General features: G+C 35.2%; 1 long non-coding RNA gene across 2 annotated transcripts in view; it reads left to right on the plus strand.

Annotated features, from left to right (window-relative positions):
* The window catches only part of LOC106998442 (uncharacterized), a 160,899-nt gene extending 144,123 nt beyond the window's left edge, over positions 1 to 16,776 (plus strand). Inside the window, exons 3-5 of one of the 2 annotated variants that reach the window (XR_003729732.2) lie at positions 12,494 to 12,622; positions 15,962 to 16,103; positions 16,486 to 16,776. This is a non-coding gene — a long non-coding RNA (uncharacterized LOC106998442). Of the gene's footprint in view, positions 1 to 12,341; positions 12,407 to 12,493; positions 12,623 to 15,961; positions 16,104 to 16,485 lie in introns of both variants that reach the window. The other variant, XR_013417529.1, reaches the window with a different exon arrangement.
* The last annotated feature ends 1,571 nt before the right edge of the window (positions 16,777 to 18,347 follow it).

Raw genomic sequence — 18,347 nt, forward strand, 5'->3', positions numbered from 1 at the left:
TCCTAGAACACTACTGAACAGACACGCATTCAGAATGTGTGCTGATTGACTCTGGCATCCTTGCCCGTTGTTCCTGGCTTTTCTTTTTTGCTTATTTCAACAAAGGAATACAGAGAAAGATAAGTAAATTTAATATAAAAGTTTGTTCAGGTACCTTTGCTTTTTGCTTTGTTGTTGTTGTTTTGTTGTTTCATCTATGAGTAAGCATACTGTAAAATAGAGACTGAAAGAGATGTGCAGTTAAGACCATAAAAACTGTAAAATTCTGAGTTTCTATTCCTCTGTCTGGATAAAGTCAAATAACATTACTTTACTTATTTATGTACATACTAACTTGAAGTTCACATAAAGGAACAAACTATCGGTCTTTTCACAGTCTCACAGGGGCTTGAAAACTTAAAGGAATTCCCAACAACAGTCAGCAAATTTGCCGTGCTTGGCCTGGTTTGGAACGTTATTAAGTGCTTTACCCTTTCCAAGTGCTTTGCAATAATTTATAAGTCACTTTTTAAAAAATCCTGAGGGGGAGGGTATAAGTATTATGGCTATTTTTTTAAATAACAAAATATAAAAGAAGAAAGGAAGAAAGAGAAGGAGGCTTACATTCTCAGTGCTCACTACCTTCTTTCATTTTGGCTTCTCTGGCTTTGGATTCCCCACTTGGTTCATGACTTTCCAGAACACCAGGGCATATTGATATACAAACCATAAATAAGGAAGGAAAAATCACAAACGTGCCTCCCACTGCTCAGGTTTTAAAGTGGTACACCCATCATAGGCTTCTCTATTCTATTTCTTCTGCCTAAATCACAGGAGCTTAGAGGTGCCCAGGACTACAGAGTCTGCTAATCTGGCCTCTTTCTACTCTCCAAATCGAGACCTCTCACTTGTTTTTATTTTCTGGAAAAATAGTGCTGTTCTATCGTGTTGGTCCTGCTGTAACAAAATACCTGAGACTTGAGAATTTACTAGGAGCAAAATTCTGTTTTGTACTGTTTAGAGGCTACGTTCAAGACCACGGAGTTGGCATTTGGTATCTGATGGGGGCCTTCTTGCTTCTTCTCATGGTGGAAGGCAGAAGAGAGTGAACCCATGTCCTCAAGCTCATTTATAAAGGCCTTCATCCCATCCATGAGGGCTCTGCCCTCAGGAATTAATCACTTCCTAAAGGCCCCACTTCTTAATACTACCACATTGGCAATTGTCTCAACATATGAATTTTGGGGGACACATTCAGTTCATAGCAGTGTTCTTTCGTAGGTGAACCTCCTTTGGCTTCTGGCTGAAGCTGTGGGTGCTGTCACCTGCTCCCCCACACTAACTTGGCAGAATGGTGGGGTGCACTTTCTGCAGGTTTACATTCTCCCCTAGATTCACTCTTCTGCCTTCTATTTAGATTCCTTTGGTAGCTGATTTCATAGCTTGCTCTCTCCTGATTAATTCTTCCAGGATTCTCACATCTGCTCCCTCCTCTGCTCTTGCTCTCATGGAACACCAGCTTTCTGAAAATCTCACATAGGACTTCACTTCAGGTCTCACATAGCTATGAAACAAATTTTTGTGTGGGAGGTTCTTATGGTCTTTTATGAACACGTAAAATATGAAAACCCTACATGGTGATTTTTTCCTGATTAACTTGCTCTTCTTTATCTGAGGTTATCCCTCTATCTCAACTCATGGTTTACTTACTGACCCAATGTCTTTCCTCCCATTTTAGAACAAATATAATTATAGGTTTAAGATAGGTGTCAGGTTTTTCTTTAATAAAGAGAAGAATCATTTGTTGCTAACTAATCCCAATGAGAATTTGGGGGGATGGGGAAGGAAAGCTTCTCAGGAAACTAAAGAGCCTGGTGAAATTAGAAAGGCATCACTTCCTACCCTTAGTGTCAGGGATTTAACAGGAATTATCTCTTCTTTACTTTTCTCCCTTATAGACAATTGCTGTGAGGATAAGAAAAAGGCTGATTTTATGCATGAGCTTAAGTCTGGATTAAGGAATGAATCACAACTGCTATTTTCTAGAGCCTCTTGTCACTGGGCAAGGCCGGGTCATACCATTTGGCTTCTATTTTATTAATCAATGAACAGTTTCAGAAAGTAGCACAAGCTGCAGCTCAGATTGGCACTTTGTCTTTATTTTTCCCCCCTTTTTAAACAATATCCTTGTTGAGCCACCTGTGATTTTGGAATTTACTCATGTATATGTATTCATTCAACAACATTCAACAGCAAACATGTCGTCGAGTACTATGGTGACTGAGTTCGTGAATTAGTGGTTTTAATTCTTCACTCCCCTGTAGCATAATGTACATTCTCATTCTTTTCATGGCTTCATGGTCAGAGGAGTGTACATAAAGCTCCTTGTCTTTAGACTTCTCCATGTATCTTTTTTTTAACGATGGGATATAGCATACCTGCCTTAAGTAAGGGCTTGAATTGTCCTTGTTCTTTTATCATTGCCATGACAAGAATAGCTGCTATCCCATTATCCAATGAGCCTCAGTATATGGTACATTGTACAGAGATGCTCCAGCCAACTCACACATCTGCACTGAAGCAGTGCCCTCCCAGGTGAACCACAGATGTGTGAATGAAAAATAAATAAATAAAACCATTGAGTTTGGGCTTGTTTATTATGCACTGTAGATATCATTTTCACAAAGCTGAGTAATATAGGCATTTAGATAAGGACATCAGGCCTAAAACCAAATACAGAGTTTTTAACTTTTAAAATAGACTTACTATTTAGACTCACAGTTTATTAATAAAAATATATGTATTTTTATTTATTGCAATAGTGTATTTAAAAAATACACTATTGCAATAAAATAAATTTTGCAAAGAAGTATGAAGAAGCATATGGGAGTATATAGCTGAAAATGCCTCATTCTGTCTTGAGAGGTCACGAGAAAATTGTCCATAGAAGAAACAATACTGAAACATTTGGATCTTGGGGAAAGAGACAGTGAGAACATTTCAGGCAGGAGAATACAAACAGGAAACAACACAGCTGGTTAAATCAGACATTAACCATGTTAATACCATATAATATTAAATCAGACATTAACATCATATCATAAAAATGATAGACAATCAAAGGGGCCATATCAGATATAGAGTAAGGAGCACTCTTGAGCACTTATTTGTAAAGGGTGCTGAAACAGGGCAGGTGTTCAGAAAAAATAGAGAGCCAGTTAACACAAGGAGGAGAGTCCTTGTATAGCTGCCAAAATATGAATTGATCTCATTGCTGCCAACGTGGTCAGGGATCTCAAGTGAGGGGAAAAATCCTTGAAGCATTGACCTTATTGACCTTGGCTGTAGTAAATACATGGTGAACAACTGTTTGAGGTTTATCAGTTTGAAGGACTGCCAAGTCATTTGACAACTAGGAACTCCAAGTCTTGATCTAGCTTGCACCCTTAGAGATGATCTAACTCAACATTTTCATCTTGTGGATGAGAAAACTAAAATTCAGAAAACCAAAATGTACTCAAATTCAAAAACTTAAAACCAGAAACCAGGTCTGATTTATCACTCCTGACTTCTTTCTACTATACAATACATTTTCCTCCCTTAAATTTACCAAAGCCTATAGGGAATGGGGAGATCTGCACATGTAGAAGAGTCAGAATTGAGACTTAAGAATATATGTCACTATAATAATAAAGAATTAAGAGTTAGGAGAACAGAGAAGTTCCATATGCATAGAAATATCCATGATATCATGTCATTTTCCACAAGAATGTGAATGTTTAGAATTTTATAGAATGCCACCACACAAGGTAAGCTTTAGTTTAGGAAAAGTCACTTATGTTAAATTGACTAAAAGGATGGGGTAGGAATAAATAAGAGCAGCTCCTCAGAAACACATCTAGAAGAAGCTACAACCAGCCTAACATCTTGCTTATCACCAACAGAGCAGTTGGGAGTAAAATACCTTCTAAAGCCAGCACACAATGAAGAAAACTGAACAAAATAAACCGACACGATTCAGCAATAGTATCTTCTGGGAAAATCCGGAAGATGTAAAGGCACTACTCTGTGCTTTCCTCCTCTTAAGAACATCTAATATCTTCTATAACATTAAATATTTTGGCAGAAGATCCAGAACCCTCTTTTACAGCTTGATACAATTGTATCTATTCTTACAGATGATTTCAGATCCCTTCAAAGATCCCTTGGAGGGACAGAATAGATTTTTCCTAAGCCATAGAATTCCCAGTAGTACATATTATAGCAAGGGACACGGAATGAGCAACCAATTAGCATTAACTGAGCACAAGTGTGCCCAAGACGGAGCATGTGTTGTTCACTTCACATTGTCCTGAGGCAGATGTCATGTCTTTCTCACACCTGCTCCGTGGGACTGGTGCAGATACTGAGCTCTCATCTCTAAATGAAAGTTGAGCCATCAATACATGCAGGCTTGACAAAACAAACAAACAAAAATGACAACAACAACAACAACAACAAAAAACAGGGCTAGTTTAGTCTAAGGAAAAGGACCCGAGCTTTGAGTGAATTTAATGAAAAAGTACAATTATGAAGATTTGTTATTTAGAATATTGACATAAAAATGGCCTCTTAAGAGAAAATAAAGGTTGATTGAAAGCATTTATTGCTGTAAAAATAAAGTGGAGAAGAGCAGAAGCATTTAAATAACATATTTTGATCCACAGATCCAGGGATATCTGTGAGACTAAATACCTGCCATGGGTGAGACTGGTGAACTGTAGCTGGCACAGTGGCTCACATCTATAATCCTAGCACTTCGGGAGGCCGAGGCAGCAGGATCACTTGAGCCCAGGAGTTTGAGAACAGCCTGGGCAACATAGCGAGACTTAGTCTCAACAGAAAACATTAAAATTAGGTGGACATGATGGTGCCCGCCTGTAGTTGGTACAGCTCTTGGTAACTGAGGAAGGATGATTGAGCCCAAGAGTTCAAGGTTACAATGAGCTTTGATTGCACCACTGCACTCCAGCCTGGGTTACATAGACCAAGTCCTTGTCTCAAAAACAAAACAAAACTAGTAAACCTCAGTAGACAGTTTTTTGCCCATATTTCTAATTCTCTGCTAAATACGACTACTTCACTATATCCAAGGTACTGGATAAACCTATTTATCCCTGAAACAACCACAGAATAGATGTACCTCCTTTTGGAAGATGCACTTCCTTTTGGATATTCTTCCTTTTGTCCTTAAGTTCAGGCCTCAGTGTTCTGCTCTAATTAGTTTAACTCTCCTCAACTCCCTGTTTCCTCCAGCTTTATCTGATCCTTCTGGTAACAAGACCCACGTGTTTCCCTCTACAGTGCCAACTTCATTCTGATGCTGTACATCACTCTCTAATCATTCCACTCTCAGGTAAAGTTCAGTTTATTCTACAAATACCAAAATGGGTGAATTCTCCTGTCCCCACAGCAGCCTCATGAATGATTTTCTTAGAAAGTGCTAATATTCCTCTTCCATGTACATAGCACTACCTCTTTTGGCTTTCCTTCTACTTCCCTATTTCTTTTCTGTCTCTTAGATCTCATTTTCCTGCTTCAAGATTATTATTCTCCATCTCTGCCCTTAAATTTATTTTTCTTATTTTTATACTTTCTTCCTTAACAGTCTAATTAATTTAATTCTATGCAATTGATAGGTTAATATCTTCAGATTCGATTTCCCTTTTACATTTTTGCCCTATATTTCGAACTGTCTGCTAAATACAACTACTTGGCTATTCTACTTACACCTAAAATCCAATGAGCCAAAATGGAAACTACTGTTTTTCTCATGCAGACTCAGTTACCACTGTTTCTGTCCAAGGTGTGAACATTTTTCCTGGGTTTGAAACTTCAGCACTCTCAATGATTGTTTTATTTCTCTTGCTCCATGTACCCCCACATTCTGATCCAACCACTTTCTTAGTACTTTTGTATCTACATTTTTAATGTTTCCTTCATTCACCTTCTTATCTCCAATCTCATTGCCTATGTCCCAGTTCAGGTCCTCATTACTTTTCTCTTGAGTTATTATGAGAGCATCTTAACTGAAGTCCTTTTTTTGCACCAATTCATTTAAAATATGGTAAAAATATTTCTAAACAAAGAACTGCTCTGATATTGTCATGCATTTCTTCCTCTTTCCTCATATCTGTCAATGTGGCTGTTTTATATTCCTCGGCCTAACATTTAAAGCATCCAAATCTCCATGACCTCACTCCCAAGCTTATTTCACACTAATTCTTTTTATAGAACCATAAATTAAGCTAAACTTAACCACTGGATTGTTATTTGCTAGGATATAATGTTGGAAGTTAGATTTTATTGTTATTGTTATTATTATTATGTTGTTTCTGTTATTATTATGTTGATCATTCTGGTAAATATATTTTATTTATCATCTTTATATATTCAAATTATAGTAATTTGTCAAGCTCCAACTCATTTTCTTCCTTCTTTATAAATGCCTCCCACAACTGGAAATAATTCCCACTCCAAAATTCAATAGTGTTTTTCTATGCCTTTGTGTATTGTATATTTTGACTAAGAGCATCTCTCCTACTAGACCATAAACTCCAAAGGGTAAATCTATGTCTAATTAACATTGCATTTATCAGAGAAAATACTCCAGTGCCAATAACATACAATTAAGCAAATTTGTATATTTACTTAATGTACAAATTAATAATCATAGCTAACTTTTTTGGAAGGGTAGCTTCTCAGTGTTGCATGGAAGTATGTGCTATTTTGTTCTTCAATTTTTTAATTAGAAAAAAGCACTGAAATTCAAGTGGTTAAGTAAGTTGTCTAAAGTCAGAGTAAATGTCAAGACCAGACTCTCAAATTTATAGTTCTAACACAGACCTCTCCCTGAGTTCCACTCCCATATACCCAACTACTTTCTCTACATTTCCATTTGAGTGTTTAATACTCTTCTTTTGTGACAGCTTTCATACCTATCCCTTATAGTTCATTGTCTTCAATTTGGGTCTAGCTTAGCATGCCCTCATATCATAGCAAGGCTACTGAATTTGTTTAATGATTTGGTCCTTTAACCCATACTTTTTTAATAATTCAATTTGTCCTACATTTATCTTTCTAAATCACTTCCTGTAATACTATCACTATCCTGCTCTAACATTTTCAATGGCTTCCTACTGACTATAAAAATAAGCCCAATTTTCTCTGTCTGGCAACCAATAAAATCCACTAATTGGCCTCAATCTATGTCTCCAGTAAAATGCTCCCTAACATGTAGCCTCTACACCCAAACAAATTAATCTCTTCATTGCATTTGAATATACCATGTGTATCTGTGTCCCTTTTCAGAAATTATGTGTAAGATTTGGCTTTATTGGAACACATTCCTTATTCCTATCTACTTATTAAAGTCTAAAGTGTCCGTACTATTTATCTATCAAACTAGCATTCTTTTTGTGGGGGAGAAAGAAGAGGGGAAGGATGATTACTCAGAGACTGCCCAAGGTAAACTGGCATGTACAATTAACCTACTTAATACCCACATACTTTCAACATCTATATCAAATCTCACCTCTTCTAAAATTTTCAGACTCATGGCCTTTAGTTTTGGTGATCATTTTTTCTTTTAGAGCACTGTTGTGTCATAGTAAATCATATAAAAGTCAACATCCTAAGACAAAGAGCTGAATCCTGTCTCCTCTACTTAATAACTACGTGATCATGCAAAGACCTCTTAAATTCTTGGGAAGTTTTATTTGTAAATGGAATTATTTCTCTAATTTATTTTTATTCCTATAGTAGGATAATACATCTACATCCTTTCCCTTGTAACTTTGTAGTATCTGTCACTGTGGATGAAATATAACTTCGTTTCTGATGGATGTTGGCCTCAGCTACGTGACTTGGTTTAGTTAATAAGAGGTTAAGAAACATAACATAACAGAGGCTTTAAATGGGCATCCCTGATTTAGTTTGTCTATTTGTGCTTCTGTAAGTCACTCTGAGGTTGACATACCTGAGGAAGTCATTGCTTCTTTATCCTGTGCCTTGGAATAAAGACGTATGAAGTGAAACCACTCCAACTCGAAGCTTGGAGTCAAGTACGACCCATCCAAGTCAAACAGACAAGATTAAGAAACCAATGCGAACCTACAGATCAAAGACCAGAAGAAAAAAAGAGAAGTAGTAGTTATAAGCCACTAATATTTGAGGTTCTTATATAGCCCTTTTCCAGGACAAGCTAACTGATATGACTATCTCACATATTTTTGTGAGACAAATGATAGATGTAAGTGAAGATGATTTCAGAAATTACAAAATGCAATACAAATGATATTTGATTATTGCTACTCAGTATTATGAATTTGTATCCATTTCTTGTTTCCTTATCTAAATTTTAAATATGAGAGAGATAAACTATTATATGAGAAATAGAATCATTAGATAATTAGATAAGAGATAATTATATTTCTTATATTTGCCAAAATGCCCTACATGATGCCTTATACCAAGTAGGTACTGAAGAAGTATTAACGTTGCTGCTGTTAGCATGCCTCCCAAGTATATTTTGTTTATGTCTTTGTTTTTGTTCTTTTAGTTCTTCAGTTTTTGACATTTTCATGGTAGTATAAGATATTAAGAGGGTGTATTATCAAATCAAACTACTGATTTCAGAAACTGCCTCAAACTCTTATTATCATCGGGTCTTGGGCAAACTGCTTAAACCCTCAAAGCATTAACTTATTTATTTATAAGAATAATATTATTACTAATAATACATTCATCAACTAAAATTAATTACAATAATCATTTGGCAGTGATTGTCACATCATAAAATACCCAGTAAATAGCAGCTTTTATTATATTTTTAATATTTTAAATGTTCCTTTCTCCTCTCCAGAAATTTCTAAACAAACTTCTCAGACCATCTTATCCTTCTCTAGCCAAATATAATTCTTCCAGATAGACAGAAACACACACACAGACATGCACGCGCACACACACACCTCTTGCAGGGTTTTCCATAAATAGGTGGGGAACAGGAAAAAGTGATCTTAAGAACTCTGTGTTTTCTCTCTGCTTTCTGGTCATCTACTTGATGTTTCCAATGCCCCCCAAACAATTTCTATTCCTATTCACCTAACTAATGCTGAACCATCTTCAAATTTCTACTTAGAGGACACTGACCCTGGAGAAGCTTTCCCAGACTCTTCAAGGCTAAGCTGAACATCCCTCTTATAAAGAGCTTTCATAAATTCGTGATTGAGGGCACTTAAAACTGCTTTTTGACTTGTCCATTTTTAAAACTGTACTGTAAGTTATTTGAAGGCATAGACTGTGTTCATCACTTTCACTAGAACCTGGAACAGTCCTGGCACATATTAATCACTTAAAAGTATAAGATAAAAGAATAAAAACGAAGAAAGAAAGGAAGAGAACAAGGGCAGAGAGACAGCGAGAGAGCATAGACTGTGTTCATCCTTTTCACCAGGACCTAGCACAGTCTTGGCACATATTAAGCACTTAAAGATATAAGATAAAAGAATAAAAAAGAAGAAAGAAGAAAGAGAATAAGGGGGGTCGGGGGAGGAGAGAGAAGGGAGGAAAGAAAGAAAAAGGTTACTTTTGTTTTTTTGCTTTTCAGAAGAGAATGTTAAAAGAGCAAGACAATTACTATAACATCATCAAAACTCATTTTCCATCTAAATCTACATTTTGTTTGAAATCACATGTCAGTGTGTTCTCTTCCACGCATCAGAGTAACAGGCTATTTAAAAACACCAACTCATCATAAAACCTATTTGAGACAAAATGGAATGAATAGAGTAAGGTGGATTTCTATTCTTTTCTTCCTTATTCTCCTTCTTGCTCATTTTAGAAAAAGGCTCTTCTTCTTCACTAAAAACCCTCCAGCAAGAAACAAATATAGAATATTTATCTCATCTACTTTTTTAAAATTAAGAACAAGAAATTTAAGTAATTATTTATTTAAAATATTTATTTGTGCTTTATATTTCTGGATAGGAATTAGAGATAACAAGTCTAGATCTGGTTAACAATGGGTAAAAAAGAGGAAGATAAAAAATGGAGAAATTGATTAAAAAGTAGACAATACAAAGGAAAGAAGGAATACAAGAAACTTTAGAGTAATGTGTCTTCATAGCACTTCTGTTTTAATCCTAAATTCTAAATATCCCCCTCTGGGTATGAGGAGAAGAAAGGTCTACAGGATCCTAAAGTATTCTCTAATACTGAGGAACAGGACTGGAATGATATCCCTCTGGAGTTTGACAAAATCTAACTGAAATTAAAATATGGCTATCAAACCAGCAATTCACTATCTTTACTTAAAGGAATAATAAGTCAGGTGTTAATAACATAAATTAATAGTTTCCATTGTTCTTAATTTAAGTGGACAAGTATTAGATACAGCTTATCTGTGCTGCCTTTTATTTTCACATAAGTACCTTCAAAAATTATTCAAAGAGTTTAAAGAAGAAAAAGTTGCAGAAAGAGTTGGATAAACAGACAAAAAAGAAAGAAAAACAGGGAAGAGCCAGTCAACTTAGCAACTTTAATTGTCCATGTGGATTATAACAGTGGATTTGTCTCAGTTAGAACTATCCAGTGCACTGGCCCTAAAATACACAGAAAATTACTAGGGATGTTGTTGTTGTTGTATATTAATTTCTGCTATATAGACAGACTCAGTTCTCTTCCCATATTTGTCTGATATATGCCGGCAAACAGAAATCTCTCAAGAAATGTTAGTGAATGTGTAAAAACAAGATTGCATAAATAATCTCCTTATTTATCATCAGGGCCAGGGCTATTGCTGAGTACCCAATTTATACCCAAAGTTGATTCCTCTGAAACAATGACACTTAATGTACACAGCCTCCCAGAGAAGAGGAGACAGCTCCTGTCTGTTATGTGACTGTAAGCCACTTGTCCAAACCAATTCTGCAGCAACAAGTGCCAAGTAGATTGGGAAAATGTACAGATGGCTGCCTGCATGCATCACTGAATTGGGCTGCCACCACGGCCCATTGTTTTATTTATTACTGACAAAGTAATTAACTGCTTGACTCCTTCTTTTTAAATTGGTCATCCTTAATGGACAGCTGCACTGGTGGGGGGTGGGGGTTGTACTAATCATGCCTTTGACAGGAGCGAGCTCCACAGCCCCACTGCAGCAGCTAGAGCCTTTGTGAGGTCATCCCTTTGCTGCTGGACAGAAACCCATGCTTCACTCTCCCCAGGGTCTTTTAACAGGCTTCCTCACTCCCAGAAAACACACAGCATTTTTTTTTTTTTTCTGAGAGCTTCTTTTTCTGAAGTATAATACAATGGTAAAAAAAGTCATTTTTTAGTTTGTTTTCCATGTAATAATTTATTTTTTGTTCAAGTAATAATTTCTTAAATACAAACTGAAAAAATGCCTTTAATAATACTTGTGGAAGAAGATTGCAATAATCTCAGCAGATATTACCCAAATTATAAGGAAGCTAGAGGTCATGTGATGGCATCAAAAGCTGTTTCAACTCACTTCTCTGTCCAGCAACCAAGTATTTATTTTTATTTCTATAGCATAAAGAATGATCTTTATTTTTTCTACAGTATAATGAATATTAGATGCTTGCAGAATATTTTACATCACAGAATCCTAAAGATATTTTTATAGTGAGCATGCCTAATATATCAAGCTCAGGCTCATTTGTTAGTAATACAATACCAGATTCACGGCATAGGCAAAATTCTTCCTAGGGGTCTCATGCTTGTCTTTTCTTACCTGTGAAATGAAAGCCATTGTTCTTTCCTGCCCATACTTCTTCCTGATCTAAGTAACTTCAACTCTGTTCTTTAGGATTTATTCTATAAAATCAGGGGACTGGACATAGAGAATCTCTAATAATCTGTGACTATCTGGATATTGAGGCAAATAAAAATTATAAGGTATTACTCAAAATAATAAAAACTGTGAATATGCAATGTAAGGGGCATGTATTAATTACAAATACAAGTAAATCTTGATTTGTTTTTATTATTACAAATATCAGTGTCAGTGATTTGAGTTTGCTTGTGAAAAAGTCTTTTCTGTGCTTTGCTAATTTTCCATTCTGTATTCCAAGGCAGACCAACAGATTGCAACAAAATCGGGTTAAACATTGATCTTCCGCCCTGACATTGCATTAACTTTTGTAATAAACATCTTCACTGTGTCAACCAGCACTGTGTTTACATATTGAACCCAGCAGCCAATTGTCTTACTTCTTTTAGGTGCTTTTGAATTCCAGAAGGAATCTTATCTGGAAGACTAGAATCATGCATCTGTCATGCCTTTCAATTTTGTATTTCAGATTAACTGCTCCTTTTCCTCCACGTTCTTAAGGTCTTCTAAGAAATTTCCTTCCCAATTCACTTGGTAAGTACCTGCTCAGGCTGTTATTCTATAATGAATTCATGTCTTTTCTCCTATTTTTCCTGTGCCGCCCTTTGTATCTGGAGTCAGGATTCTGAGCTCTGACCTCCCTCCTTGTCATGTTGCCTGAGGAGAATTGCAGACAGACCCTCAGACCTCAAATATTCTAAATTTTGAAGTCCCAGCTTTGGCTGAGAGGAGGCCAGCATTGGAGTACAAGTAAGCACTGATATATATATATATATATATTTTACTTACAGTCTCTGAAAATTAACTATTTCTGTTCAGGTTCAGGGACTGACTGAAAGTATGAGCCAATAGGTGTGCCTATCCATTACTGATCAAATATTCTCTATTTTTGAATGTTATGAAGAATACACATTTAGGAATTGGTTTTCATATCTGCAGATAGGGTCCATGCTGCTTGCTTCACTGAAGCAACACGTAGAAGCTGACTAACAAAGGAGAAGGCTGAGGAGAAACTGCTCCATGAGATAAGGCATCATCGCATTTATCCCTGAATGTTTCTCTCTCTCCAAACGCACAGAAACATGTCATAAAGTGTGGGATTAGGGTCTCTAAAGGACATGTAATACCTCATTCCTGGAGATGTGGTCTAAAATGAAAGGGTCAAAATCGATGGTCAAGTCACAACATTTATTCCTAGAGTCTTATTTTAATAAATATGAAGAGATCTGCAAAAATTGTATGCCTGGGAAAAAAATCCCATTCAGACCAACTGACCCAGACCAATTAATGACAACTCAGAGTAGTAATAATGAAAAATTCATTAGACTAACTCCCATAATTTGCTAAAAGGGTATTTATACAAAACACTGTACTAAGTATATAACACAATATCTCATTGTGTGATCCTTATAATAGCTCTGTGAGGTACATGTCCTTATTCCTATTTTTTAGAGAGAAAAGTCTCTGATAAATAACTTGTCTAAAGTCACGTATTTACCACATTTACCAGAGTTATAACCCAAATTGGTCTGACTCTAAAAGCTCTTATCCATTCAGTCCTATTGTAAAATAAGCACACCAGTGGAGAGCAATAGAGAACGGGAGTGCAGTCACGATGGGAGCCTGTCATTGGATCTCATGTATGCAGAGGTTCCTCCTTCCAGGAGAGCTTTGCCCTTGTCCTCATTAACTTTTACGTCAATACATTCAATGCATTGTATTGGGTTTCTAGATTGGGAGCTAAAAAAAGAAAAGATTTCTAAATATCAGCTATCTTATTTTACCAGTTTGCTTAAACAAGATACAGAATATCTCTATTCATAATTTTTTTACCTAAAAATCGGAATAAAACTACTCTTCAATAAGTGATTTTTTAAAATGATGATAAAATTAAAGGAATTTAGAATAATCCTTGCACATATTGGGCACTTAGAAAATTTTGCTTCCTTACTGTCTCCCTTCTCCTTACATTTCAATTTTGCACAATGTCTCATGGCCTCTTCAGAGCAGAGACTATGTAGTATTTACCTTCATATCTTCAGACCAAATGCTTAGCATATAGTCAGTGGACAATTACTGGAAGTGATTTAGAGACATTGAGAATTACTTCCTTTGAAATTTTAAGAGGTATGGTAAAACTTTGGTTTCAGAATATATATTTATTGATTTTTCAAATATGTATTTTTGGTCAATCTCTTGGGATCTTTAGAAAAGAAAATTTTCCAGTATTTTTTTTTTTTTTGAATCTCAGGCCAAGAGAATTAGAACACTCCATAAAATTACATAGGTATATCTGATAAAGGCCATACTCTGTTTTTCCATATAAGTATAAAACTGATAAAGGCCATACTCTGTTTTTCCATATAAGTATAAAACTGTTGTATAAAAAATTACCTTCTGGCTAGGTGTGATGGCTCATGCCTGTAATTTCAGCACTTTGGGAGGCCAAGGCATGCAGATCACTTGAGGCCAGGAGTTCAAGGCCAGCTTGGCCAACATGGCAAAACCCCCTCTCTACTAAAATACAAATATTAGCCAGGCCTGGTGGCGCGTGCCTGTAATCCTATCTACTGTGTAGGCTGAGGTGGGAGAATTGCTTGAAACCAGGAGGTGGAGGTTGAAGTGAGCCAAGATCATGCCACTGCACTCTAGCCTGGGCAACAGAGCAAGACTCTGTCTCAAAAATATAAATAAATAAATTACCTTCTAAAATGTTATCCTCTTCACTCAAATATATACAGTAAAAGATGTCTGTCCAATAGTATAATATATTTTGTTTAGCAAAAATACATTAGTCAATTATTTATCTTAAATTTCCTTTTTCCTCCTCAGTCTAACATGTTTATTTTTATACTGGACTTTGGTCTATCCATTTCACATATGGCTTAACTATTTCCTATATAGATAGTTCAGTATCTGTTAGCTGCATAGCAACCTAATCCCAAAATGGTGTTTTAACATTTCTTCACCATCTCTGAGTTGTTTGGACTCAGCTGGACGGTTTTTCTGCTTCTTATGATGTCAGCAAGGGCTATAGTCATCTGAGGTCATGGGTGGCCTACAACATCCAAGATGGCTGCCTCCTATAACTGGCAACTGATGTAAGCTGTTGGTTGAGAGATGCTAATAAGCAGATCTCCTAAGTTTTCCTTGATATGACCTTTCCATGTGGCTGGTTTCTGAGAAGGAGTACCCAAAGGGTGAACGTTTGAAGGGAAGGAAGCAGAAGCTAAAAGTCTCTTAAGGCCTCCTTTCTGTGCATTCAGTTGCTCAAAGGCCATTGCAGATTCAAAAGAGGAGAAATAAACACTCCTGTTGACCTGATGTGCATTAAAGAGAAGAAATTGGTGGGTCATTTTTAAAGACTGATTATTAAATATAAATAGTTATTCTGTTATATATTTTTGTAAATGATTTCATTGTCCATTCTACTGCTATAAATTTTTCTTCTGTATGTAAGAATTTAAAATCCATGGTTTCTTTCTATGTACTAATCTACACATAGTTGTGTTTATCATTTGATAAATGATATGTCTTTGATGAATATATTACATTATACTGAAAACCTGATGTACCATTAAACATATAAATAAATATTTCACATTTTAGAATTCTGAGCTCTAACTCCTTCTTTAACCTCTGCATTAGAATTAGACAAAAGCACTCAGATTTAAAATATATTAAATGAGGCAGTGGGAGAGGTAGGTGACGAAATAAAGTTTTTCGTTAGTCTTATTTTTCTCTTTTTGTTCATACATTTTGAGCTCTCAAAATAGCTGCAAAATGCTTTATTACATTGCTAATATATGCTTAATTTTAAAAAAATCCAAACTCTACCAAATTTAGCTAAATGAAATAATTACATGTTATATTGGTGTGTAAGAGGTGGGGAGAAGGAGCACATTCTAAACTTCCTTGCTCTTTTCTAAATTTGTCTGTGAGAGAGCACCGATTAAGAGTCAGAATTTCTAACTCCAGTGTGGATGGACTTCACTGGAGTAACTATTAAACAAGATGCATTACAAGTGTTACCATGATAATCAGGTGAAGTTATTAAATAGAAAAGAACATATTTCTGTCTTTTGTAAGGAGAAATACATCATTTCCATGGAGAAATGAAGGAACTCTCTGAAGCCTGGAAACCCCTGGGAGGGGAGCACATGTATTATTCTAGATCAGAACTAAATATTCCAGCATGGAGGATGACCTCATGTGGCCTCCCTGTCGAAAGGTATGTAAAAACAAATGTTGTAACTATGAATTTGACATTAACCATGGGAAAATTTAAGACAAATGAAAGTTATACATTATTGATGAATCTCTTTGGGAAACTTGTTGAAGTTATATGTCATTTTTTCATTCACTAATCAGACAGTAAGGTTATTGGGTCATGAATGGTAGGTATACTTAGCAAATAGTATTTCTATTGTGTAAGTTCTTTTTGTGCCTTTTCTTGTTATTAGATAAATTATACCTGGGTATTCTTTAAATGGGAAATTGTCTGCGCTCGTGTAATTGAAGCAACATTACATCTGTTAATAGAGAGCAGAAGATATAATCGGAATTTTGCTACAAGTGGAAAAGAAGGAAATTAATATTCTTTTTGTTTTTAGACATGCAACCTATGTATTAAGTAAGATATTGTTGATGGCAAGTACACACTGCTTGGCATTGATTTCTTCCTTGCTGCAAGGAGGTGGACCCAAGGTGAATTCAAAATGGAACACAGGAAATAAGAAGTAAATATAGTGAAAGGCAAGAATTTGATTTGATGAAACTCATCACTAAATGATGAAACTGATTACTCAACGTATGTTATTACTAGAGCTTTTTAGTAGAGATATGATACTATCGGTGTGAGCCAATATAAAATTGCATTGTAATAAAGAGCACTGGATCTAAAATGAGACTGGTTACTATCTCAGTGTTTGTTTGAATATCTTTAAGATAGGGGTAAAAACCGAATATGAAGTAAGGTACATGAGAAAAAATTGTCATGATATTTAGGAGTTTTAGTAATAATTATATAAACATTAATGTTTCTGGGTAAGTTTCACAAAAGAGAAAATCTTGTAAGAAGCTAAAAGGGGTAAGGAAACCTTTCCTATAAAGGAACAAGGATGAGAACTATAGCAAAATTTCATCAGAAATCATGCAAGCGAGAAGAAATTAAAGTTAAATATTTGAATTGTTAAAAAAAACCCCACCAACCTAAACTTCTGTATCCAGTAAAATTAACCTCCCAAAGTAAAAAAGAAAGAACTTTCTCAGACAAACAAAAACTGAGGTAATCCATTTTCAGTAGACTTCCACTACAACATGTTAAAACACGTTTTGCAGGAGAAGGAAAGTGATATAATATAGAATCTCAAATTTACGTAAACAAAGGAAGGAAATCACAGTAGTCCATAAAACAAATCTTAACAAATTTAAGACAATAGGGATTATATCAAATATCTTTTCTGAGCAAAATGGTATAAATCTAGAAATCAACAACCAAAATAAATAAATAAATAAATAAATAAATAAACAAACCCCTCAGAAACTTTACAAATACATGGAAATTAAACAACATGGGTCTATACAACCAATGGGTCAATAAAAATGTTAAAAGAAAGATTAAAATTTTTACTGAGACAAACAAGAATGGAAGCAGATCATATCAAAACCTATGGGACACAGCAAAAGCAGTTCTAAGATGGAAGTTTATAGCAAAAACACCTATATCAGAAAAAAATAAAGACTTCTAATAAACAACCTACCAATGCACCTCAAGGAACTAGAAAAACAAGAACAAACAAAACCCCAAACTGGTAGAAGAAAGGAAAGAATAAAACTCAGAGCACAAATAAATGAAATAGAGACTTAAAACAATTTAAAAGAACAATGAAACAAAGATTAGGTTTTTAAAAAAGATAAACCAAATGGACGAACCATCAGTTAGATTAACTTGGAAAAAGGAGAGAAGACTCAAATAAAATAATTAAAAAGGAGACATTACAACTGATACCATAGAAAAACAAAGAATCATGAAATTATTATGAATGACTGTAAGTCAACAAATTTAATAACATATAAAAAATGGGTAAATTCCTCTACACATACAAGCTACCGAGATTAAATTATAAAGTAGAATATCTGGACAGATCAATGAGTGAGGAAATTGAAAGAGTAATAAAAAATCTCCATCAGAGAAAACCTTAGAACATGATGGCTTCACTGTCAAATTCCGTCAAACTTTTAAAGAACTAATATGAATTATACCCAAACTATTCCAAAAAATAGGAGAGAATACTTCAAAATTCAATTTATGAGCTCATCATTACCCTGATTCCAAAATTGAAATAGGACACAACAGAAAAAAAATACCACAGACTCATATTCCTGATGAACAAAGATGCAAAAATTCTCATTAAAAAGATCATTTACTATGATGTAGTGGGATTCATCCCAGGGATGCAAGTTAATAAGTATA

This window comes from Macaca mulatta, chromosome 5 (genome assembly GCF_049350105.2).
Source record: "Macaca mulatta isolate MMU2019108-1 chromosome 5, T2T-MMU8v2.0, whole genome shotgun sequence".
In the NCBI taxonomy this organism is placed as follows: Eukaryota; Metazoa; Chordata; class Mammalia; order Primates; family Cercopithecidae; genus Macaca; species Macaca mulatta.